This window comes from Hyla sarda, chromosome 1 (assembly GCF_029499605.1).
Source record: "Hyla sarda isolate aHylSar1 chromosome 1, aHylSar1.hap1, whole genome shotgun sequence".
In the NCBI taxonomy this organism is placed as follows: domain Eukaryota; kingdom Metazoa; phylum Chordata; class Amphibia; order Anura; family Hylidae; genus Hyla; species Hyla sarda.
Window position 1 is genome coordinate 429,423,137 of NC_079189.1, and position 27,375 is coordinate 429,450,511.

The 27,375-nt window shown below is 44.5% G+C and overlaps 1 long non-coding RNA gene across 1 annotated transcript; it reads right to left on the minus strand.

Moving 5' to 3' along the window:
• Positions 1 to 68: 68 nt before the first annotated feature.
• Positions 69 to 27,375, minus strand: LOC130309209 (uncharacterized). Its single transcript, XR_008857912.1, has 3 exons — positions 27,276 to 27,375; positions 490 to 583; positions 69 to 268 (listed from the first exon to the last, which is right to left on the minus strand). It is a non-coding gene; the product is annotated as an uncharacterized LOC130309209 (long non-coding RNA).

The window sequence follows — 27,375 nt, forward strand, 5'->3', positions numbered from 1 at the left end:
TTTTCATAAAACACAGCTATTAGGAGCCTGAAGTAAATTGCCAACTTACAATTGTCGGGGTTGGAAAACTGATCACAGGTGTATTATTCTAATGCCACTTTAACTGGAGAAAACACAAGTGTCCAATAAAACCAGGTCAGATATTGCCGTCTCATACTCCAAATCAAATACTGTCTTCCCTTCCCGTCTTCCTTCTCTCGGCGGATATATTTATTGCTTGAATTAGATAGCTTTGAAAACATGAAATGAGATCTGCACTTCTCAGAACCTGGAAATTGATATGAAAATTAGGGATATTTGACATTAATGGAGTCTCGTTTTTTAGCAAAGACACCAGCGATGGATGACTAATTATTTCCAATGCCGTCTGCTATTGTAGCAAGTCTAGCATTTCTATAAATAGCAGGAGGGAACTGTGCTTTGCTCCTGGATTTAATGAGAGCTGCTGTTGAGGGAGAGGTATGTTATTGCAAGCAGCTGACAACTAACCTCTGTACCTTTTGGAAAGACTGGCCGGGAAGTAGTTCAATTTCAGGTTTAAGATTCTGCTTCAGGAACTGTTTTAGTGTTGACAGATATGGCCCTGAAAAAAAAAAATCAATTGTTCAGTCTCTGGAATGTGCAAAGCACCTTTCTCCAGATGCTGCAAAATGTTGGCTGTAAATAACAATCAAGGCATAAGTTTTTACAACTTATATGTGAAAGCTCCTTGTGCGAGAACGCTTCAAAGCGGGGGTTCTGCGCCTATCTGTTACCATGACAATCCTATAGATAAAGCATACTTCATTTCATGGTTTTCATAGGTAGGTGGATTTCCTAATTGTGCTTTATTGCAGCCACAACAATGACATTGTTATGTAATATTTCAATCTAGCAATGGATTGCCCCCTACAACAACATTTCTTTTATATATTGTCTTATATGTGTCTATTGTCGAGCTCTTCTGTTTTGTTGACATTTGCAAATCTCCTGCTCATTGTTCTTCAGTGACATAAGAATTACTTCAGCCCAGATCTGCCTCTGCCATGTGCCACTGAATGTCAGCTATAGTTTATTTAGCAGATAGAAGCTTAATTGAAAACATCGTTGGTCCCTGCCCTGTGAAAAATATAAGCATGAAAGGATTTAACCTTTAAGGAGTGGTAGAATTTATTAAAAATGTATCAATGGCTATTTCCACAGATGGAGGTGTCCCTACTGTTATTTACTTGGACTGAACATAACAAACATACATATGTCTTTGTACACAACCTACCCTGCGAAATTTCAGCCAGTTTGACTTGTGTAGATAGATAACTCTCGCTTAGTCTATCATATCTGTCTATCATATCATGTAAGCCTGTGGGTCTGTGGATTGATAAGTGTCATATTTTATAATACTCCATAAAACCTTTCCCTTTTTAATAGTGGTTTATGTTTTGTGACCATAAATAATACACACGTTATTAAAAGGATAATAATAATATCAATATTCATAATAATACTCAGCATGAAAAGTATGTTGAAACTGTTTATGTTGTGTATATAGTATCCATTTATGTACAATTTATGTAAATATAAATTTTGTACCTATTTTATACCCATTTTTTTCTGCTGCATTATTGTATGTGAGAAAATAGGCACAGTTGACGGTGAAAGACGACATTGCTATAGAAAAAAATTTAAAGCCCAAAACAACACTATATATATGTGTATATATATATATATATATATATATATATATATATATATATATATATAACATACAAATATATATATATATATATACGGTAGGGCAAAAAAAAATGTAGACAACCACCAATAGTGCACTTTCTTCCACTTAAAAAGATGAGCGAGGCCTGTAATACTCATCATAGGTATACCTCAACTTTGAGAGACATAATGAGAAAATAAAAATCCATAAAATCACATGGATTTTAAAGAATTTATTGGCAAATTATGGTGGAAAATAATGACAGAGGTCAAACGTTTTCTGTAAGTCTTCACAAGGTTTTCACACACTGTTGCTGGTATTTTGGCCCATGCCTCCATTCAGATCTCCTCTAGAGCAGTGATGTTTTGGGGCTGTCGCTGGGCAACATGGACTTTCAACTCCTTCCAAAGGTTTTCTATGGGGTTGACATCTGAAGACTGGCTAGGCCACTCCAGGACCTTGAAATGCTTCTTATGAAGCCACTCCTTCGTTGCCCGTTTGGTGTGTTTGGGATCATTGTCATGCTGAAAGACCCAGCAACATTTCATCTTCAATGCACTTGCTTATGGAAGGAGGTTTTAAAAAAAAAAAAAATTCACGATACATGGCCCCATTCATTCTTTCCTTTACACAGATCAGTCATCCTGATCCTGTTGCAGAAATACCAGCCCAAAAGCATGATGTTTCCACCCTCATGCTTTACAGTAGGTATGGTGTTCTTTGGATACAACTCAGCATTCTTTCTCCTCCACGACGAGTGGCGTTTTTACCAAAAAATTCTACTTTGGTTTCATATGACCATATGACATTCTCCCAATTCTCTTCTGGATCATCCAAATGCTCTCTAACAAACTTCACTGGCTTAAGCAAGGGAACATGTCTGGCACTGCATGATTTGAGTCCCTGGCGGCATAGTTTGTTACTGATGGTAGCCTTTGTTACTTTTGTCCCTGCTCTCTGCAGGTCATTCAGTCGGTCCCCCCATGTGGTTCTGGGATTTTTGCTCACCATTCTTGTGATCATTTTGACACCACGGGGTGAGATCTTGCGTGGAGATCGAGGGAGATTTTCAGTGGTCTTGTATGTCTTCCAATTTCTAATAATTGCTCCCACAGTTGATTTCTTAACAACAAGCTGCCTGACTCTTGCAGATTGAGGCTAAGTTTCCACTTGTTTTTTTTTCTGGCAGTTTTTGGAAAACTGCCACTGCAGTTTTTGAGCCAAAGTCAGAAGTGTAAGTCCTTCCTTTATATTTCCCATTCCCTTTGAATACACTTCTGGCTTTGGCTCAAAAACTGCAGTGGCAGATTTCCAAAAACTGCCAGAAAAAAAACCAAGTGGAAACTTAGCCTCAGTCTTCCAGCCTGGTGCAGGTCTACAATTTTGTTTCTGGTGTCCTTCGACGGCTCTTTGGTCTTGGCTATAGTGGAGTTTGGAGTGTGACTGTTGTGGTCAGGTATTTTTTATACTGATAGCAAGTTCAAACAGGTGCCATTAATACAGGTAACGAGTGGAGGACAGAGGAGACTCTTAAAGAAGAAGTTACAGGTCTGTGAGAGCCAGAAATCTTGCTTGTTTGTAGGTGACCAAATACTTATTTTCCACCATAATTTGCAAATAAATTCTATAAAAATCAGACAATGGGATTTTATGGATTTTTTTTCCTCATTATGTCTCTCATGGTTGAGGTATACCTATGAATGACAGGCTTCTCATCTTTTTAAGTGGGAGAACTTGCACAATTGGTGGCTGCCAAAATACTTTTTTGCCGCCCCATTGTGTACATATATATATATTTTGTGTCCATTGCCCGGCCCTCTAACAGCATCTCCTCATTAATATATTCAACTGGCTCTCTGCTGTGACAAGTGGCCTTGAGTTACATCACTGCAGAGGGCTGGATGAATATTCATGAACAGGAGCTATTAAAGGAGTAGGAAAGCGTATCGATGCACCTAAGGCTAGGTTCACACTACGGAATTTCGGCCTGCAATTCAACTTTGAATTCCGCTTGCTCAAATGTATAGTGTAGTGAATGGGTTTCCATTCACAAATTCACACTTCAGAATTTGTGTATGGAAAATCTGCTTGTAAATTTCCGCCTGAAGAATGGCGTTGCTCATTCTTCAGAAGGAAATACTCGTAGAACACATCGCAGTCTATTGGAGACTACAGTGTACGGGTGGACCTAGCGCCGACTGAATCAGCTGGCCACACTCGGAATCTCTGGGCGGAAGATTTACACGGCAGAATTTCTGCTTGCTGATTCTGCCTCAAATTAAAGCCCATAGACTTCTATGGGATTCCACACTTCAATTCACACTTCTAAATTTCCGCTGCCGGAATTCCACAAGCGGAAATTCAGAAGTGTGAATGGGAATGCGGAATCCCATAGAAGTCTTTAAGCTTTAATTTGAGGCAGAATTCTGCAAGCGGGAAATCTGCCGTGAGAATAGAACCTCAGGGTAAAGTGACAACAAAGTGCACCAAGCACCCTAATTTACATATTAATTAACATACATTTTACCAACAAACAATACAATGGAGAGGTAAGATAAAGGTCCAGTGCTACTCACAGTCTTAAGCCCTATTAGCGCTTATCAGAAGGTAAAATTTACTGTCTTAAAAGTATAATTTAAAAGAAAAAGTGTAATTTAAGAAAAAAAACTTTTAATATTGTCACACAGACATATCTAAACTTCTGATTGGTCAGGGTCTGGGTGTTCAGCCCCCGACTGATCACTAGAATAAGCCCCCAGCTGAGTGCTTCTCTTTCTGTCTTGCATTAGGAGATGGATTATATAGTAGGTCTGTGGAGTCCATCTTATGCATCTAGACAGGGAGAGCAGTGTTCAGCTGTGCTCTTCTCCAGGCTTGTTCTAACTATTAGTTTTTTCCATTTACAGAGCCATATGATAGCTTGTTTTTTGCAGAACCAATTGTTCTTTATAATGACATCCCTCATTTTACCATAACATGTCCTATGAAACAAAAAAAAATTTGTGGGAAGAAATTGAAAATTTTTGGGGAGCTTCATTTTTACGCTGTTCACCATTCAGTAAAATTGACATGTAATATTTATTCTTCAGGTAAGTATATTTGCAAATATAATCAATTTATACAGTTTTTGTTATGTTTTACTACTTTTAAAAACTAAAAGCTAAAATGACGGAGGAGGTTCCTCTTACCTGCCTCGTGCCTCCGATCGTCAATTCACTGATGTAGCCTGGGCTTAGCCAGGCTAGATCAGTGGATACCTCCTGACAAAGTGGGTCAACCCACGAAACAGCATCCGTTGAGGGTGCACGGGGTCCTCAGATGGGCACGGGTAATATGCCTGCAACAGGTAATGGACAATTGTGACACTCCATGATGTACTGTAAGGCTAGGTTCATACTGTGGAATTTCTGGGCAGAATTTCTGCCGGAGACCAAGCCGGCGGCACTAGGACCGTGTGGACTGCATTGCCGTCTCCATAGATGTCAATGCATTTCTACTCAGATCTCCCAAAAGATCTACCCAAAAATGCATTGCTGTCTTTGGAGATGGTAATGCAGTCTGTGCTGTCCTAGTACCGCCGGCTAAATCTCAGGCAGAAATTCTGCCCAGAAATTCCACAGTGTGAACCTAGCCTTATATGAATTAGGTTAACTAGTCTTATTCTTGGTATGGAGGTGTAATTAGCTATTTTGCATGTTCCCATCATTTGTGATTTATGTGTCAGGGGACACCAGTGTTTTATGGGGTATATGTGTTTTATGGGATAGGGGTTGTCTGTCCTGCATTATGTGATGTTGTATAACAAATTTTGTTAAAGTCTATTTTGGTAATAATCAGTGGTTATTATTTTTTGAGATGACAAGTGTAGGTTATATAAATTTACTGATGTAGCCTGGGCTTAGCCGATCATACTGTATAATGCTATGCATAAGCTTAGCATAACACTGTGAATGCAATCTAATGATTGCAAATTAAAGTCCCCTATGGGGTCTTAACAAGTGTTATATAATTAAAAAACAAAATTGTCTCTAAAATTAAATAAAACTAAATGTCCAAACTTTTACAATATAATGTTTATGATCCTGCACGGTAAATGGTATAAACGTAAAAAAAATACCAAACACTAAAAATACCGATTTTTAATATCGGGTATATAGAAAAAAGCAAACCAGCACTGAATAGCAATAGAATTTGTGAAAGGCAATGCACAAAAATTGATGAAAAATGTAGTACAGTTTGTATAGAAAAGTACCTTAAGGATCTGGCTGGACCAAGCTGCTGGGTTATGTGGCGGTGCTTGTGAGGAAAAAAAGGGATATATCCATGCAAACAATGAAAGAGAAAAAATCGTAGCACTCACCACGTATTTAGTGTTCACATAGTTCAGGATCTATTCATGTGTGCTGTACATACAGGTAGAAGGGAAGGGGAGCAGACATCAGCTCCGTGGAGTTGAATCTGCGTGAACAAGCTGATCTCCTGCGAAACGACTCGTCGCTCCTGATCAGCTCCACGGAGCTGATGTCCGCTCCCCCTCCCTTCCCTTCTACCTTTCTGTATAGCACGCATGAATGAATCCTGAACTGTTTGAACAGTAAATACGTGGTGAGTGGTACGATTTTTTTCTCTTTCATTGTTTGCACAGACTTTGAATCGCATCATATATTGTAAACATTTTTATAAAAAGCGATCAAAAAGTTCCATCAACTATAGATTGCGGTGCAAAAAATGAGCCCTCATACATGCCCATATATGGTAAAATAAAAAAATTACAGGGGTCAGAAAAGGGCAATTTTATGCATACCAATTTTGTTAAGAAAAGTTAGCATTTTTTTTAAGTAGTACAATAATAAATAAATAAAACGTATAAAATGGGTATTGTTTTAATCGCATTGACCTACAGAATATAGATCATGTGTCCTTTTTGCCATGAAGTGCACTGTGTAAAAACCAACCCCCCCCCCAAACAAACCTTGCAAAATTGCCGTTTTCTTATTAATTTCCACAAATAATAACTTTCTTGATTTTGCGGTACATTTTATGTTAAAATGTAAGTTGTCATTACAAATTATAAATGGTCGCGCAAAAAGCAATGGGACTGTAGGTGGAAAAATTAAAAAGTTATTGATTTTAAAAGGAAAGGAGGAAAAAACTAAATACAAAAGTCCTTAAAGCAGTACTCCAGTGAAAAACAACTGGTGCCAAAAAGTTAAACAGATTTGTAAATTACTTATATTTAAAAATTGTAATCCTTTCAATACTTATTAGCTGCTGTATGCTGCAGTGGAAGATGTGTAGTTCTTTTCTGTCTGACCACAGTGCTCCAAAGTCCAGAGTACAAGCAAATCCCCATAGCAAATCTCTCCTGCTCTGGACAGTTCCTGACATGGACAGAGGTGTCAGCAGAGAGCACTGTGGTCAGACTGGAAAGAGCTTCCTCTGTAGTATACAGCAGCCAATAAGTCCTGGAAGGATTACGATATTTTAATAGAATTAATCTAAAAATCTGCTTAACTTTCTGGCACCAGTTGATTTGGAAAAAATCTTTGTTTTCCATCGGAGTACCCCTTTAAGGCCAAAATGGGTCCTTACGGGGTTAAATATTATATTGACAGACCTATATGAGACCTATGATCTGTAGTCCTTGTTCCATCTTTAGTCCTTGGTCCATCTAGCTGGGTACTGTCAGTGTGAGACGGACAGATGATTAGATAATGGTAAATGCAGTATATATCTTTTTCCTATGTTAAACAGATATGAAAACATATAAAGGGAGTGGAAAACCCTTTGAAAGTAGTTATTTCTATTGGATTACATTTTTACATATCTCCATAAAAGATATTGATGCACAGTTGCACACATCTACTTTGGTTTTTGCATGTGGACTGAGAAATCAAATGCATTTGCTATATCGTTCTGTGCAGAAACAAAGTGTTTGGATATATTAGAATACATTTTTATGCCTGCTGCTCAGGCTGATAGCAGTGGGGGGTTAGCAGTCACACACTGTGATTTACTCTGCCCTGAGCATGGATGTCCATCATAACCTTCTAGTACAGGGTCATCTCTAATAGATAAGACATTATTACTGAGCCATCTCTGCTAAGAGTAAATCATAGTGTGTAACATATAACCCCCTTCTAGACTGTTATCACCCTGTGCAGCATTGTACAGAGGATTTCTTTTACTGTTCTGCAGATCTCCCCTCTACCTGCTCCCACTCCAGGGTCATTGCGCTGCTCTTCATCCCTATGAACTGTATCTGAGCTGCTCTTTACATCACATAGGAGCTGCAGCAGCTTGACAGCTGTAGCCGGGTAAACCAATGGCAGCTTCATTACACGTCAGCATCTGCACGGCTCCACTGTGGTGTAGAATCCAGTGCAGCTAATCGCATGGCTATTATATGCCTGTTTCTAATTATTGGGTTTATTTATATAGCGCTCACATATTCTGCAGCTTGGTACACAACTTGTCACCACTCTATCTGGACTCTGTCCCCATTAGCAATCACAATCTAAATTCCAAATTCACCTATCAGTATGTTTTGAAGTGTGAGAGGAAACTAGAATACCCAGAGGAAACCCACACAAAAATGTTGGGATTTGAACATAGGAACAATGTGTTGCTACCCACTAAGTTACCAAGTCCTGTTTTGCTAACACTAATTTGCCAGTAAGGAGCACCAACCTCACAGTGCTTGGGACTAGAGAATTTCCCCCCAAAAATGTGTTTCAGTCCGAATTTATTCACTGCGAATCACTATTAAAAACGCCTATTTCTGGCCTACAGAGAGCCTCAATAGGGGTCGGGCTATCTCATAGGATAACATTGATCAATGATTCTGGATCTCAGAAACTGAGCAGTCATTCGGCGATCGGACACGCAGGAGGAAGGTAGGTGACCCTCCTCGTGTCCTCCAGCTGTTCGGGATGACACAGTTTCGCCACGGCGGTCCCGAACAGCCCCCTGAGCTTATCAGCACTGATTAGCTTTCACTTTAGATGCGACGATCAACTTTGAACGCAGCGTCTAAAGGGTTAATAGAGTGTGGCACCGCGATCAGTGCCATGAGCTATTAGCCACGGGTCCCGGCCATGATGCAGGGCCATGCCGTGGCCCTGCGTTATAGAAAGGGTGAGGACTCAGGATGTATCAGTATGTCCTGGGTCATCAAGGGGTGAACAGAACAAAATATGCGCTCCAGTACGCTTAAAAAAGTATTTGTGTACAACACCAACCGGTGTGTACTTTTGGCTGGCCTTTCACAGTATCTAGGCGCTTAAGAATTTAGCAGGAACAAAATAGTACACCACTTAGATGTACGTATGTGGTATACACTTGTAAGGGGAGTAAAATACATTCCAGTATGCTTAAAAAAAAGTATATGTGTACAACACCAGGCAGTGTGTACTTTTGGTTGGCCTTTCACAGTATCTAGGCCCTTAAGACTTTAAAGGGGTACTCCCGTGGAAAACTTTTTTTTTAAATCAACTGGTGCCAGAAAGTTAAACAGGTTTGTAAATTACTTCTTTAAAAAATCTTAATCTTTCAAGTACTTTTTAGGGTCTTTATACTAATGAGGAAATGGTTTTCTTTTTGGTACACAGAGCTCTCTGCTGACATCTCTGTCCATTTTAGGAACTGTCCAGAGCAGCATATTCTTAAGATGGACAGAGATGTCAGCAGAGAGCACTGTGGTCATGATGTCAGCAGAGAGCTCTGTGTTCCAAAAATAAAACCCTTTCCTCTTTAGTATTCAGCAGCTAATAAGTATGGGAAGGATTAAGATTTTGTAATAGAAGTAATTTACAAATCTGTTTAACTTTCTGGCACCAGTTGATTAAAAAAAAGTTTTCCACGGGAGTACCCCTTTAACCGGAACAAAATAGTACACCACTTAGATGTATGTATGTGGTATGCACTTATAAGGGGAGGACAATGCGCTCCAGTACACGACTTAGATGTACACACTGCTCTCTGCCCCTCTCTGTAATTGAACGCTGTAGGGACTGGGAGGTGAATTGCTGCTGTAAAAATGCTTTTCTGTGCTACACACACTGCTCTCTCTCACTCTCTCTGTGCAACAGAACGCTGAGGTGACTGGGAGGTGAATCGCTGCTGGAAAAATGCTTTTCTGTGCAACACACATCTCTGACTCTCTCTCTCTATCTCTCTGCAATAAAAGGCTGAAGTGACTGGCCGCAAGATGGCTGCCGTTATATAGGGCTGTGACATCACAGGGGGGACTGGCTGCTGATAGGCTGCAAGCTGCATTTGATTCAGGGTCATCCCGCCTACCCTTGTTCCCGCCAGGGCGTGCTTGACCTATACACCACCTTAGGTAGACCAGCTTCTCATATGCCAGGCACAGGGCAAATAATCACTCTGACGCAAGGTTACGGATAACTGGTTTGCTTTACTGAGGTGGGAAAGATGGTACAATCCATTACAGCTCAGATTAGTGTGAAGGAGATGCATGGTGAACTTTGAGAAGCTTATCGACTTACTGGGACTTATGGTCACCTGGTTCACCTTTGCATACTCCCCTAACAAAAAGGTCCATAGCAACAATATATAACATTGCATAATACTGTAGATTATAGAGAGTTCTGAGGATAGTGGGCCCAAGATGGACATTGAAGCTCCATCTGCCACACAGAATGGGCAGGAGTACAGAAGAACATGTGATTCTGTACTGAGTCACCAAATTTTAAATACTAAATAGAACCTAAATAATCATAAACAAAATTTCTCCTCAACTTCTAAGATGCCTAATGTTTTAATTTTTCCATTAAGTCACATAAAAGCTTATCTTTTGCCAGGCAAATTGTACTATTAACATCCTTCTTTTAACTTTATTATTCACTATAAAAAACAGAAGAATAATTATTTGTGGGTAAAATTGAAATAATAATGGTAAAAAAAAAAAAATATACAAAAAATAACAACACCAAAACAACACTAAACAATTGCACAAATGTGTGGTGTGGGGTGATCATTTGGTCATCATATGGTAAAAATGGCATGGGTTTTTGTTTTTTTGGAGGGCAGTACACTTGTTTACTATTCTGTCTAAGCTGTGCAAAGGCCTTGTTTTTGCAAGGTGAGCTGCTTTTTTGATTAAAGTTATTTTGGGGTCGATGGAATCTATTGATCCCTTTTTTAATTTCATGTTTTCTCGACTATGATAGGACCAAAATATTGCTTCTGGCATTAACTACTATATTTCTTTTGCTTAAGGTGTTTACCATACAGGTACAATATATTTTAACATTTTGGACATTTTGGCACACAACTCTACCAAATATGTTAATTTTCTGTAGTTTACATTTATTTAAAACAAATATATAAAAGGGGGGTAATTAGGCTTGTAAAGGCAATTTTAATTTATTTTACATGTTTTTAAAATGTACACTACAATTGAATATATCAATTGCTTATACAGTACACTGCAATACCATTATATTGCAGTGTACTGTCATATCGGCGATTTATTGTTACCACTACTGGTCTCCGGTGAAAAACAATTTTGTTTTTTAAATCAACTGGTGCCAGAAAGTTAACCAGATTTGTAAATTACTTCTATTAAAAAATCTTAACTCTTCCAGTACTTATTAGCTGCTGTATGCTCCACAGGAAGTTGTTTTTCACCGGAGTAACCCTTTAATAGCAGATCTTACATTTCAGGCATGGAAGCCTTCAGAGCCTATTGCACAGCTAAATTATCGTGGAGGTGACCAATCACTTCTTCTATTACATAGAGCTAAGTACAGCTGATGAATGTGATCAGGTGACAAATGAGCTTTTTCACATTTATTGGCCAATCACTTAATCACTTACACAGGGCAATATTAGCCTGGTTGGCCTATCATTGGCCTTTGTAATAGGGCCATAAGAGTTAATTGTATTATTGAGACAATCATGCCTTAATAAAGCAAAAACAAAGATCATTCCACCACTTTCAACTCTATCACAGAAGACCCATCTCCCCCACTGCAAGTTGCAAGTGGACTATAATAAATACACATTATTGTATAGCTCAGTCCCACTTGCACGCCATGCACCATGACTGACAGCACTTATCAAATATGGGCAATTTGTTTTTGTACAATACACCCGGCATACTCACTGGTATTAATGCTTTCTAGCAGTCCAACAGGAATTAGTATCATTATATAATTTATAAGTATCTTTATATAGTATAATTTATATAAAAATAATTTATACAAATTATACTCTATGAACATACTGAGGGGTTATTTAAGGTATCAAGGCAAAGCCATTAAAGGAGTACTCCACTGGAAAACATGTTTTTTAAATCAACTGATGCTAGAAAGTTAAACAGATTTGTAAATTACTTCTATTAAAAAATCTAAACCTATCCAGTACTTATCAGCTGCCGTATGTACCACAGGAAGTTGTATTTATTTTTGAATTTCCTTTCTGTCCGACCACAGTGCTCTCTGCTGACACCTCTGTCCATTTTAGGAACTGTCAAGAGCAGGATCAAATCCCCATAGCAAACCTATCCTGCTCTGAACAGTTCCTGACATGGACATAGGTGTCAGCAGAGAGCACTGTGGTCAGACAGAAAGGAAATTTAAAAAGAAAATAAATTCCTGTGGATCATACAACAGATTATAAGTGCTGGAAGGATTAAGATTTTTTTAATAGTAGTAATTTACAAATCTGTTTAACTTTCTGGCACCAGTTGATTAAAAAAAATGTTTTCCAGTGGAGTACCCCTTTAAAGTTTGAGACTCTACTCTGCAATGGTACAGAACTAAATTACCAAAATAAATAAAGGAAGGACATATAGAAAATGTAAAAAGACAATTTAAATTACAAAAAAGGAAAATAAATACATGCAGATATAGTACACAAAACCAACAGGGTGTGTTAGGATTCGGCTAGCTGGATGTGGATCCTCTGTGTCAGCGAGGGATTGGCGTGGACCGTGTCGGTGGACCGGTTCTAGGGTTGCTACTGGTTTTCACCAGAGCCCGCCGCAAAGCGGGATGGTCTTGCTGCGGCGGTAGCAACCAGGTCGTATCCACCGGCAACGACTCAACCTCGCTGACTGCTGAGAAGGCATGGGACAGAAGGACTAGGCAGAGGCAAGGTCAGACGTAGCAGAAGGTCGGGGCAGGCGGCAAGGTTCGTAGTCAATGAGGATAGCAGGAGATCTGGAACACAGGCTTTGGACAACACTAAACACTTTCACTAGCACAAGGCAACAAGATCCGGCAAGGAAGTGCAGGGGAAGTGAGGTAATATGGACAGGGAGCAGGTGGAAGCTAATTAGGCTGATTGGGCCAGGCACCAATCACTGGTGCACTGGCCCTTTAAATCTTAGAAAGCTGGCGCGCGCGCGCCCTAAGGAGCGGAGCCGCGCGTGCCAGGACGTGACAGCTGGGGACCGGGACAGGTGAGTGACTTGGGATGCGAATCGCGAGCGGGCGCATCCCGCTATGCTAATCGCATCCCCGCCGGCAATGTCAGTGCAGCGCTCCCAGTCAGCGGGTCTGGCCGGGGTGCTGCATAACACATGCCTACATCAAAGCAGTCTACTATTCTGTATCTGTAACAAGTCTAGATACAGGTAAGGTCCTGACTCCTGGCAAAAGTAATCACCTGCTGGTGTTTTTAAAAATAATTATTTTTTCTGCGTATAGTTGCGCATATTACTGCCCTCATCAGTGCATACCGCATAGGTACATCCAAGTATTGTACCATTTAGTACCTGTTAATCTGTCAAGGTGCTCCATACCGTCGAAGTCCAAAAAATAGTATTCACCGGCTGGTGTTTTTAAAAAATACAGAGTTTTTTCTGCCTATAGTTGCGCATATTACTGCCCTCAATAGTGCATACCGCATACGTACATCCAAGTAGTGTACCATCTTGTACCTGTTAATTTGTAAAGAGCCTACATACTGTTCAAGGTCAGTCATAAGTAATCACCTGCTGCTGTTCTAGACAAATACTGTATAAAGAGTAGTGTAGGGTATTGTAATACCCTCATAAACGCACTAAGTATGTCAGGCAGAGAAGTGCCAGGACGTACACAGAGGAGTGGCAGAGGCCTAAATACTTCAGGCAGAGTTGACAGCAGACATGGGGCGAGTGGCAGCAGGAGTCGCAGCGAGAGGCCTTAGCTTCCGTTATCAGCCAGCGGTCATGTCTCCACCAGCAACCCATCTGCCGTCGTCGATTGGTTAACACGCTCATCCACATCATCACAAGTGACATCTGACACCCCCAGTCAACAGTTGATGGATTCCTCAGACACAACCCTCAGTTGGCATGGCCCGAGAGCAGTCCCTGTCCTCCCATTGCCTTTGTCCTATGCTGTTCCCTCTCCTAAAGAAGTATCTTATGCTGTGGGTTCAGCTCCACTATTTACTGAGGATGATCTAATAGAGGACAGTCAGCATCTACTGGACAGCCAAGAAGGGGAGGAGAGATGCGCCGCTTGCTCCGCTAGGCGGCCAAGTAGTGATGCGGAGAGTGATGCGGGAGGCGGTGTTGCAAGGGTTCAGGGTCCTGAAGCAGACACTGTTGGGGAACCTGAGGAGGACATCAGTGACGTGCACACACCTGTTGATGATGATGAAGCCGATCACAATTGGGAGCCGGGTGCAGAAGGGGCTTCATCATCATCAGGAGAAGAGAGTTGCAGGTTGCCCTTGAGGCAGCAAGGCCGTAGCACGGTTGGCAGTCAGCGTGGTGGCAGGAGTGGAAATTTAGGAGCCAAACATGCCCGGGGGAGACCACCTGCTTCACGGCAGCCTACCTTTCCGGGAGATAGTAGAACAGGGGTTCCTGGAGACGGCGCCAGTAGCAGTCAACTGTGGACTGCGGGTGGGAAAATCAGCTACTCGGCGGTGTGGCAGTTTTTCATCAGGCATCTGGAGGAGGTTCACGTAGCCACATGCAAGATCTGTTGGCAGAAGGTGAAACGTGGCCAGGGTCCCAATGACGGCACCACGGCCCTGCGTCAACACATGCTTCACCACCATAAAGCGGCCTGGGAGAACTGTGGCTCCGATGTAGTGGTGCAGCCTGCTGCATCGCCCAGTCGCCATCCGATCTCTCCTTCATCCAGCCAAGGCTCCACCACCTCAGCCGAAGGGAGCTGTGTGTCAAACCCTCCTTCTGTCGCTCCTGCTTCTCCTGCTATTAGTCAGCTATTCCACCAACAATCCATTGGCGAAGCCATGTCCAAGAGACAACAGTATGCGCCCACTCATCCAACGGCGCAGAAGTTGAATGTGCTCCTGTCCAAGTTGCTGGTGTTGCAGTCCCTCCTTTTTCAAGTGGTTGACTCTGCACCTTTCAGAGAATTGATGGCTTCTGCTGAGCCGAGGTGGAAAGTCCCAAGCCATCATTTCTTTGCGAAGAAGGCAGTACCAGCCCTGCATAAGTTGGTACAAGAGAAGGTGGGCCAGTCCTTGAGCCTGTCGGTGTGTTCAAAAGTGCACGGCAGCACCTACGTGTGGAGCTGTAACTATGGGCAGGGACAATACTTGTCTTTTATGGCCCACTGGGTAAATGTGGTTCCTGCACAGCCACAACAGCAACTTGGACAGGTCACACCGCTTCCTCCTCCACGCTCTCGCTCTCAGGCAGTTGGTCCTGTTACAGTGTGCAATGCGGCCTCTTCATCCTCCACCGTGTCCTAGTCCTCCACTGCACGTCCAACTCTCGGTGGCCCTTCATCGTACCATGTGTGTAGGGCACGGCGGTGTCAAGCTGTTCTTCACATGGTTTGCCTTGGCGAACGGAGTCACACAGGGGAGGAACTGCTAAAGTTCATTCGTAAAGAAATTTGAGTATGGCTTACTCCACGAAATCTGGAAATGGGAACCATGGTGACCGACAACGGGAAGAACATCGTGTCCGCGCTGTGACAAGGAAGTGTGAAACATGCGCCCTGCATGGCACACGTGTTGAATCTGGTTGTCAAGCACTTCCTCAAGTCTTCACCCCATTTGCAAAACATCCTGAAAATGGCAAGGAAACTGTGCATGCACTTCAGCCACTCGTACACCGCCAAGCACAACTTCCTTGAGCTGCAGCGTCAAAAGAGTATCCCACAACATGGTCTTATTTGTGATGTTGCCACATGTTGGAATTCCACCCTCCATATGTTGGACAGACTATACGAACAAAGAAAAGCCATCACCTATTTCTTGATGATCCAAGCAGATAGGAGTACTCCCTGTGTAACTTCAATGTGAACCAGTGGCAGCTCATACGTGACACCTGCCATTTGCTGAGGCCCTTTGAGGAAGCCACATTATTTTAAGTCGCCTGGATTACACCATGAACAACATAATTCCACTCCTACATTTCCTACAACAAATTACTGAAACCATGGATGGTCACAGCAATGGAGACGTTGTGCCTACATCTCAAGGCTACATGAGCCCTGTGGGGGTTGAACTGGAGGTGGAGGATGACGAGGGGCAGAGTGGAGCACAGTTTAGGTTGGATGAGATGGCCGGTGTTTCTAGTGATTGGACAGGAGAGGAGGAGCAGGAGCAGCCAGAGGAGCTGGAGGGTTATGAGGAAGGCGAGACAGAGGACCCAGACACACCGTGGCAGTGTGCAGTGGAGATGGAGGCAGGTAGTCCCTTCGAGTCACTGGCGCAAATGGCACGATGCATGCTCAGAAGCTTGCGTAGTGACCCCTGAATTGTCACAATTCGTCAGCGGGATGACTTCTGGATCTCCACCTTATTAGACCATCGCTACCGTCCCAGAATGGGGGCCTTTTTTACACCCACTGAGAGGGAGGACAAACTGACCTACTACAGAGAGATTCTATGTAGTCAGTGCACTGTAGGCAACATCCAATCATCATTCTCTGAAAAGTCGGCAGCTATAAGTGAACTGCATTGAACTTTGTTACAGTTGTAGCCAATAGCTATCCTCCTGGCTACAACTGTTTAAATTGAACTCTATTGAACTCTGCTGTTACTGAACTCTGAAACAGGTTCTAATACCATTTTCTTATATTAGCATAATTTTTATCTTTACGATGGACTAATAGCTCTCTATGTTTAGCCGTTTTTTTATTCATTGCTTTGTATACCTGGAGCAAGGGCCCTGCCCAGATATACATAAATTTTATTGTATAAATAAATTGTTACATTCAATTTATCCATTCTCAGGTTCTTTTCCTAGTCATATCTCCTGTGTGCTGTCGCTCTGTGTGCGGACCTGCAAATCCACGTGTGTTTCCATTTTGATATACGTGTGGGTAGGCTTCTATGCGCATAGAGTGACATAGATACTGTGTGTATTTATACTGTGTTTTTTATGTGCGGTCCATCTCTGGCTCACCACTCATACGTATTTGATCATTACAATGTATTATTCATTTAATCTTATATACACACACATCTATTATTGACCACATATATTTATTCCACTTTCCTTCCATTTCTCACTTTTCTATTTTCCTACTCCTTTTTTTCCTGCTATCCCTAGAGGACTGGTATACATTCTTTGTATTTCTTTGCTGCCCAATTGTTGGAGTCTTGTGGGATTTAGACTTCCCAGTTAACCTCGGGATTGCTACTGAGTGAGCTACACTACCTTTTTGTTTTATCAGACATGGAGCAGGACCTGAACCAGCAGGTGGTGGCATACCTTGACATGACCATGCCGACAACCATTGAAGATCCGCTGGACTTCTGGGCATCCAAACTTGATTTATGGACGCAACTAGCAGAGTTTTCCCTGGAAAAGCTGTCCTGCCCGGCCAGTAGTGTGCCATCAGAACGGGTGTTTAGTGGGGTCGGGGCCATAGTCACCCCAAGGGGAACTCGTCTGTCCACTAAAAATTTGGAGAGACTGACATTTGTCAAGATGAATCAGGGATGGATCAGCCAGGATTTCCAGCCAGATGCCTCAGAGTAGATTGACGATGCTGCTACACCAACACTTCCCAATGATGGTTGGTTATGAAACCCTCTTGGGTTATCAATTAGGCTTATGAAACCCTCTTTGGTACTGCAATTGCCTGCTCCTGGCTCATCCTGTGTCTTTCAGGAACTACTTGCCTCACTGACGCTTCTGGCCTTGGGCCTTTAATTTTTGTATGTTTAGCAGTAGCTAAATATATGCTTAATGCAAATGTCAACATTGATCTTTAAATGTAAGGGGTTATGAAACCCTCTTGGGTACTGCTCCTGACTGCTCCTGACTCATCCTGTGTCTTTCAGGAACTTCTTGCCTCACTGATGCTTCTGGCCTTGGGCCTTTAATTTTTGGAAGTTTAGCAGTAGCTAATACATGCTTAATGCAAATTTCAACAATGATCTTTAAATTCTCGGTGCTCTTCCAGGGCCTTCTCCTACCCCGCTGGGGCTGATCCGAGAACCTCACTAAACCATCCAATCAGTAGTAGAGACATGCGGTGTGTACAAAGGGCAGGGACTTAATGAACTCAAGCTTATGACCCGCACTTAGTTGGGATTCTTCTTTCCTGGCAAATAATTGCAATCCCTGATCCCTATCACGAACGGGGTTCAGCGGGTTACCCTCACCTGTCATTGAAAGATAGACACACGCTGGTCCGTTCAGTGTAGTGCGCGTGCAGCCCCGGACATCTGAGGGCATAACACAACTGTTATTGCTCGATCTTGCGATTGATCGTGCAATGTAAGGGGTTATGAAAACCTCTTGCGTACTTCTGATGCCTACTCCTGACTGCTCCTGTGTCTTTCAGGAACTACTTGACTTCATGATGCTTCTGGGCTTGGGCCTTTAATTTTACGATTTTTGAAATACATACATACATGCTTAATTTAAATTTCAACATTTATGGTGCAATAGTTTTTTCAAATTTTCTGATAATTATCACAGTAATAAACTAGAATTTTCCAGAATAATAACCATTACACCATTGAACGCTTGTTGCATTTGATTTTTTAATTACAATTTTCAAAAAAAATACGGAGAGGGATGAACTCTGCTTCTTTATTTCATAAAAAAATTATTTTAGAGAAGGATGTCTTTTGGTGGTCCACTGTCCTGCATTATAGAATCTTCTGGACTCTTGGATATGCGCTTGTTATTAAACAAAGGTACAAAAAACAAAAATGGCCGGTCAGGGCTATGGAGACATTGCGCCTACATCTTACGGCCACATGAGCCCTGTGGGTGCTTGTGAGATTAGGTCCTTTGTACCCATACGGCGGGGTCCGGGACACACATTTTGATTTAAATTTCAAATAAAAAAATCAGACAGTTCAATGGTCTCATCATGCTGCAGCCAACTCCAGGCTGCGTCATTCAGGTAATATATAGACAGCACCCGCTGTCCAAAAATTTTGTCAACATTTTTCGTCAAAAATGTTTGTCTTTTTTATTAGGGATTGTGAAGCTTTGGTGCGTACTCATGCATCAGCCAACTCCAGCCTGTGTCATTCAGGCAATATATGTGTCACGATGCCGGCTGGCAGGTAGTGGACCCTCTGTGCCAGAGAGGGATTGGCGTGGACCGTGCTAGTGGACCGGTTCTAAGCCACTACTGGTTTTCACCAGAGCCCGCCGCAAAGCGGGATGGTCTTGCTGCGGCGGTAGTGACCAGGTCGTATCCACTAGCAACGGCTCACCTCTCTGGCTGCTGAAGATAGGCGCGGTACAAGGGAGTAGGCAGAAGCAAGGTCGGACGTAGCAGAAGGTCGGGGCAGGCAGCAAGGATCGTAGTCAGGGGCAACGGCAGAAGGTCTGGAAACACAGGCAAGGAACACACAAGGAACGCTTTCACTGGCACTAAGGCAACAAGATCCGGCAAGGGAGTGCAAGGGAAGTGAGGTAATATAGGGAAGTGCACAGGTGAAAACCCTAATTGGAACCACTGCGCCAATCAGCGGCGCAGTGGCCCTTTAAATCGCAGAGACCCGGCGCGCGCGCCCTAGGGAGCGGGGCCGCGCGCGCCGGGACAGAACAGACGGGGAGCGAGTCAGGTAGGGGAGCCGGGGTGCGCATCGCGAGCGGGCGCTACCCGCATCGCGAATCGCATCCCGGCTGGCAGCAGGATCGCAGCGCCCCGGGTCAGAGGACGTGACCGGAGCGCTGCAGCGGAGGGAGTGAAGCGAGCGCTCCGGGGAGGAGCGGGGACCCGGAGCGCTCGGCGTAACAGTACCCCCCCCCTTGGGTCTCCCCCTCTTCTTGGAGCCTGAGAACCTGAGGAGCAGACTTTTGTCAAGGATGTTGTCCTCAGGTTCCCAGGATCTCTCTTCAGGACCACAACCCTCCCAGTCTACTAAAAAAAAATTTTTCCCTCTGACCTTTTTGGCAGCCAAAATTTCCTTGACCGAGAAGACGTCCGAGGAGCCGGAAACAGGAGTGGGAGGAACAGATTTGGGAGAAAAACGGTTGAGGATGAGTGGTTTGAGAAGAGAGACGTGAAAGGCATTAGGGATACGAAGAGAAGGAGGAAGAAGAAGTTTATAAGAGACAGGATTAATTTGACACAAAATTTTGAAAGGACCAAGATAGCGTGGTCCCAACTTGTAGCTAGGGACACGGAAGCGGACATATTTAGCGGAGAGCCATACCTTGTCTCCAGGGGAAAAAACGGGGGGAGCTCTTCTTTTCTTATCCGCGAACCTCTTCATGCGTGAAGAAGCCTGTAAGAGAGAATTTTGGGTCTCTCTCCATATAATGGAAAGGTCACGAGAAATTTCATCCACAGCGGGCAGACCAGAGGGCAAGGGGGTAGGGAGGGGGGGAAGAGGGTGACGGCCGTACACCACGAAAAATGGGGATTTGGAGGAAGATTCAGAGACCCTGAAGTTATACGAAAATTCGGCCCATGGAAGGAGATCTGCCCAGTCATCCTGGCGGGAGGAAACAAAATGTCGCAAATAATCACCCAGGATCTGGTTAATTCTTTCTACTTGTCCATTGGACTGGGGATGATATGCAGAGGAAAAATTTAATTTAATCTTGAGTTGTTTACAGAGAGCCCTCCAGAATTTAGACACGAATTGGACCCCTCTATCCGAGACAATCTGCGTAGGCAACCCGTGAAGACGAAAAATGTGTACAAAAAATTGTTTAGCCAACTGAGGCGCAGAAGGAAGACCAGGAAGAGGGATGAAATGTGCCATTTTGGAGAATCGATCAACGACCACCCAAATAACGGTGTTGCCACGGGAAGGGGGTAAATCAGTAATAAAATCCATACCAATCAGAGACCAAGGCTGTTCGGGGACAGGCAGAGGATGAAGAAAACCAGCGGGCTTCTGGCGAGGAGTCTTATCCCGGGCACAGATAGTGCAGGCTCGCACAAAGTCCCCAACATCCGTCTCCAGAGTCGGCCACCAATAGAAGCGGGAGATGAGTTGCACAGATTTCTTGATGCCCGCATGACCTGCGAGATGGGAGGAGTGACCCCATTTGAGGATTCCGAGGCGTTGGCGTGGAGAAACAAAGGTCTTTCCTGGAGGAGTCTGCCTGATGGAGGCAGGAGAAGTGGAGATCAGGCAGTCAGGTGGAATGATGTGTTGCGGAGGGAGATCAACTTCTGAGGCATCCGAGGAACGAGAGAGAGCATCGGCCCTAATGTTCTTATCGGCAGGACGAAAGTGAATCTCAAAATTAAATCGGGCAAAGAACAGAGACCACCGGGCCTGGCGAGGATTCAGCCGTTGGGCCGACTGGAGGTAGGAGAGGTTCTTGTGGTCGGTGTAGATAATAACAGGAAATCTTGATCCCTCCAGCAGATGCCTCCATTCCTCAAGTGCTAATTTAATGGCTAGAAGCTCTCGATCCCCGATGGAGTAGTTCCTCTCCGCTGGAGAGAAGGTCCTAGAGAAAAAACCACAAGTGACAGCATGCCCGGAAGGATTTTTTTGTAGAAGAACAGCTCCAGCTCCTACTGAGGAGGCATCAACCTCCAATAGGAAGGGTTTGGAAGGGTCAGGTCTGGAGAGCACGGGAGCCGAAGAAAAGGCAGACTTGAGTCGTTTAAAGGAGTCTTCTGCTTGAGGAGGCCAGGACTTGGGATCAGCATTTTTCTTGGTTAAAGCCACGATAGGAGCCACAATGGTAGAAAAATGTGGAATAAATTGCCTGTAATAATTGGCGAACCCCAAAAAGCGTTGGATAGCACGGAGTCCGGAGGGGCGTGGCCAATTTAAGACGGCAGAGAGTTTGTCTGGATCCATCTGTAGTCCCTGGCCAGAGACCAAATATCCTAGAAAAGGAAGAGATTGGCATTCAAACAGACATTTCTCAATTTTGGCATAGAGTTGGTTGTCACGAAGTCTCTGAAGAACCATACGGACATGCTGGCGGTGTTCTTCTAGATTGGCAGAAAAAATTAGGATATCGTCCAGATATACCACAACACAGGAGTATAACAGATCACGAAAAATTTCATTGACAAAGTCTTGGAAGACGGCAGGGGCATTGCACAGTCCAAAGGGCATGACCAGATACTCAAAGTGTCCATCTCTGGTGTTAAATGCCGTTTTCCACTCGTCCCCCTCTCTGATGCGGATGAGGTTATAGGCGCCTCTTAAGTCCAATTTAGTGAAGATGTGGGCACCTTGGAGGCGATCAAAGAGTTCAGAGATGAGGGGTAAGGGGTAGCGGTTCTTAACCGTGATTTTATTAAGACCGCGGTAGTCAATGCAAGGACGTAGGGAGCCATCTTTTTTGGACACAAAGAAAAATCCGGCTCCGGCAGGAGAGGAGGATTTACGGATAAAGCCCTTTTTTAGATTCTCCTGGACGTATTCGGACATGGCAAGAGTCTCTGGGGCAGAGAGAGGATAAATTCTGCCCCGGGGTGGAGTAGTACCCGGGAGGAGGTCGATAGGGCAATCATAAGGCCTGTGAGGAGGTAGAGTCTCAGCTTGTTTTTTGCAGAAAACATCCGCGAAGTCCATATAGGCCTTAGGGAGACCGGTTACTGGAGGAACCACAGAGTTACGGCAAGGGTTACTGGGAACCGGTTTTAGACAGTTCTTGGAACAAGAGGACCCCCAACTCTTGATCTCCCCAGTGGACCAATCCAGGGTTGGGGAATGAAGTTGAAGCCAGGGAAGTCCAAGGAGAATCTCCGAGGTGCAATTGGGGAGGACCAAAAGTTCAATCCTCTCATGATGAGATCCGATGCTCATAAAAAGGGGCTCCGTGCGGAAACGTATGGTACAGTCCAATCTTTCATTATTTACACAATTGATGTAGAGGGGTCTGGCGAGACTGGTCACTGGGATGTTGAACCTGTTGACGAGAGAGGCCAAAATAAAATTTCCTGCAGATCCAGAGTCCAAGAAGGCCACTGTAGAGAAGGAGAAGGCAGAGGCAGACATCCGCACAGGCACAGTAAGACGTGGAGAAGCAGAGTAGACATCAAGGACTGTCTCACCTTTGTGCGGAGTCAGCGTACGTCTTTCCAGGCGGGGAGGACGGATAGGACAATCCCTCAGGAAGTGTTCGGTACTAGCACAGTACAGGCAGAGGTTCTCCATACGGCGTCGTGTCCTCTCTTGAGGTGTCAGGCGAGACCGGTCGACCTGCATAGCCTCCACGGCGGGAGGCACAGGAACAGATTGCAGGGGACCAGAGGAGAGAGGAGCCGAGGAGACGAAACGCCTCGTGCGAACAGAGTCCATATCTTGGCGGAGTTCCTGACGCCTTTCAGAAAAACGCATGTCAATGCGAGTGGCTAGGTGAATAAGTTCATGTAGATTAGCAGGAATTTCTCGTGCGGCCAGAACATCTTTAATGTTGCTGGATAGGCCTTTTTTGAAGGTCGCGCAGAGGGCCTCATTATTCCAGGACAATTCTGAAGCAAGTGTACGGAATTGTACGGCATACTCGCCAACGGAAGAATTACCCTGGACCAGGTTCAACAGGGCAGTCTCAGCAGAAGAGGCTCGGGCAGGTTCCTCAAAGACACTTCGGATTTCCGAGAAGAAGGAGTGTACAGAGGCAGTGACGGGGTCATTGCGGTCCCAGAGCGGTGTGGCCCATGACAGGGCTTTTCCGGACAGAAGACTGACTACGAAAGCCACCTTAGACCTTTCAGTGGGAAACAGGTCCGACATCATCTCCAGATGCAGGGAACATTGGGAAAGAAAGCCACGGCAAAACTTAGAGTCCCCATCAAATTTATCCGGCAAGGATAAGCGTATCCCAGGAGCGGCCACTCGCTGCGGAGGAGGTGCAGGAGCTGGCGGAGGAGATGACTGCTGAAGCTGTGGTAGCAACTGTTGTAGCATAACGGTCAGTTGAGACAGCTGTTGGCCTTGTTGCGCTATCTGTTGTGACTGCTGGGCGACCACCGTGGTGAGGTCAGCGACAACTGGCAGAGGAACTTCAGCGGGATCCATGGCCGGATCTACTGTCACGATGCCGGCTGGCAGGTAGTGGACCCTCTGTGCCAGAGAGGGATTGGCGTGGACCGTGCTAGTGGACCGGTTCTAAGCCACTACTGGTTTTCACCAGAGCCCGCCGCAAAGCGGGATGGTCTTGCTGCGGCGGTAGTGACCAGGTCGTATCCACTAGCAACGGCTCACCTCTCTGGCTGCTGAAGATAGGCGCGGTACAAGGGAGTAGGCAGAAGCAAGGTCGGACGTAGCAGAAGGTCGGGGCAGGCAGCAAGGATCGTAGTCAGGGGCAACGGCAGAAGGTCTGGAAACACAGGCAAGGAACACACAAGGAACGCTTTCACTGGCACTAAGGCAACAAGATCCGGCAAGGGAGTGCAAGGGAAGTGAGGTAATATAGGGAAGTGCACAGGTGAAAACCCTAATTGGAACCACTGCGCCAATCAGCGGCGCAGTGGCCCTTTAAATCGCAGAGACCCGGCGCGCGCGCGCCCTAGGGAGCGGGGCCGCGCGCGCCGGGACAGAACAGACGGGGAGCGAGTCAGGTAGGGGAGCCGGGGTGCGCATCGCGAGCGGGCGCTACCCGCATCGCGAATCGCATCCCGGCTGGCAGCAGGATCGCAGCGCCCCGGGTCAGAGGACGTGACCGGAGCGCTGCAGCGGAGGGAGTGAAGCGAGCGCTCCGGGGAGGAGCGGGGACCCGGAGCGCTCGGCGTAACAATATGGTTTACTGATGGCGCTGCTGGGCCTGGGTCTGGGAATTTCAAATTTTCTCATAGGTAGTACCCGCTATCCAAAAGTCTTCTTCATAAATTTCTACAATTGCTGTGTTTTTTTGAGGGGATTGTGAAGCCCTGGTGTGTACTCATGCATCAGCCAACTCCAGGCTGTGTCATTCAGGCAATATATGGTTTACTGATGCCGCTGCTGGGCCTGGGTCTGGGAATTTTAAATTTTCTCCTAGGTAGCACCCGCTATCCAAAAGTCTTCATAAATTTCTACAATTGTGTTTTTTGGGGGGGATTCTGAAGCCCTGGTGTATACTCATGCATCAGCCAACTCCAGGCTGTGTCATTCAGGCAATATAATTGGTAGCACCCGCTGTCCTAAATATTCTTAATTTTTTTTTTTAAATGGTTGTTTTTTCTTTGGGATTCTGAAGCCCTGGTGTGCACTCAATTCTGCTTCCTGCTACACTCTGTCAGCCCCTTTGTCCTGTGACAGTGTGCTACTCCACATCCTCCACTGTGTCTTAAGCCTCCACTGCCCGGACAAGTCTCAGTGGCCCTTCAGCATACCATGCGTGCAGGGCACGGCGGTGTCACACTGTTCTTCACATGGTTTGCCTTGGCGAAAAGTCTTGGAAACAATGGCCGGTCGGGGCAATGGAGACATTGCGCCTACATCTCACGGCCACATGAGCCCTGTGGCGGCTTGTTAGATTTGGTCCTTCGTACCCACACGCTGGAGTCCGGGAAACTGAAAGTTTGTTTTAAATTTCAAATAAAAAAATGATGGCGCTGCTGGCCCTGGGTCTGGGAATTTCAAATTTTCTCATAGGTAGCACCCGCTATCCAAAATCTTTTTCCAAAATTTCTAAAATTGGGGTGTTTTTTGGGGGGATTGTGAAGCCCTGCTGTGTACTCGTGCCTCAGCCAACTCCAGGCTGTGTCATTCAGGCAATATATGGTTTACTGAAGCTGTTGCTGGGCCTGGGTCTGGGAATTTTAAATTTTCTCATAGGTAGCACTCGCTATCCAAAATCTTCTTCAAAAATTTCTAAAATTGTCTTGTTTTTTCTTAGGGATTATTAAGCCCTAGTGTGTACTCATGCATCAGCCAACTCCAGCCTGTGTCATTCAGGCAATATATGGTTTACTGATGCCGCTGCTGGGCCTGGGAAATTCTAATTTTATCATAGGTAGCACCCGCTATCCAAAATCTTCGGTTTAAATTTCTTAATTTATCTTTTAATCTTAGGGATTGTGAAGGCCTAGTGCCTACTCATGCTGCTGGCAACTCCGGACTGTGCCATTCATCCACTATATGGTCTCCTCATGCTGCCAACACCTCCACGCTGTGTCATTCAGCCACTATATGGTCTCCTCATGCTGCCAACATGTCCACACTGTGTCATTCAGCCACTATATGCTGTCCTCATGCTGCCAACATGTCCACACTGTGTCATTCAGCCACTATATGCTGTCCTCATGCTGCCAACACCACCACGCTGTGCCATTCAGTCACTATATGGTCTCCTTACACTGATGCCACCACCAGGCTCTGTCATTGTGCTGCTGTGCGGCAGTGATTCTAAAACCGATGTCGGTAATCTGCATGTTATTCAAAATAACAGTATTATTTCACTACCCCAGCACACTCCATATGCGTTTTTGAACACAGCAAAGTATTCTATACCCCTATAAAGGCTGTATGTAGGCTAGAAATAGCCTTTTTTAATATAGATTCGCCGCAAATTTTTTTGTATCAAAACAAACTTTTTTGAAAAATTCAGCGAATCGGCCGAATCGAATTTTTGAAAAGTTCGCTTATCTCTAGTCATCAGTGTCACCCACACTATCCTGTTGCACAGGATTGTAGTGCAGGTGATACTGTTGACAATCATACCTACCAGTCCTGGCTCCATGCCTCCGCTCTGCCGCAATCCCACTTCTTCAGTACATGCAAATGACCTGCTTGGTGCATGGTGACATCCAATATGGATCTCCATGGTAATGCTTAATCCCTGCGTTGAACCACCTCTGCAGCATTATGGAGCTCTACTCTATAGAGGCTTAGCACAGGGGAAGAGGTGTTACCATGAAGATCCAGGGTGGACGTCACTGTGCACGTGTAGCTTGGGATTGCCACCTGTGCACCAAGCAGGTCATTTGTATGTACCCAAGATCCGGTAATGCAGTCAAACAGAGGCATGGAGCAGGGACCAGTAAGTATCATTGTCATCAGCATAGTCATTAGCATCACTTACATTTCAAGCCTGTACTATAGGTTAGTGCAGTGATACTGATGAGATTCCCTTTAAACAGTTAAGCTTTTTGTTTGTTGTACTTTCAAAGTGAACATAATTGTGAGTCTCAGCAGTACTAAAAGCAATGGTAAAGTGACAATCTTTGTATATTTACTTTCAGGCAAAGTTCCCATCTGTTAATATGTTCTAGATAAGCATCTGGTCTCACAGCAGCCTTCAATAAATTACCTTCAGTAAGTCAGGCGCTATAGTTGAAAGATGTCTATATGGATAGTGTTTCTCCAAAATATCATTTTTTTTCTTTTGGACATTCAAGCTTCTCAGCCTG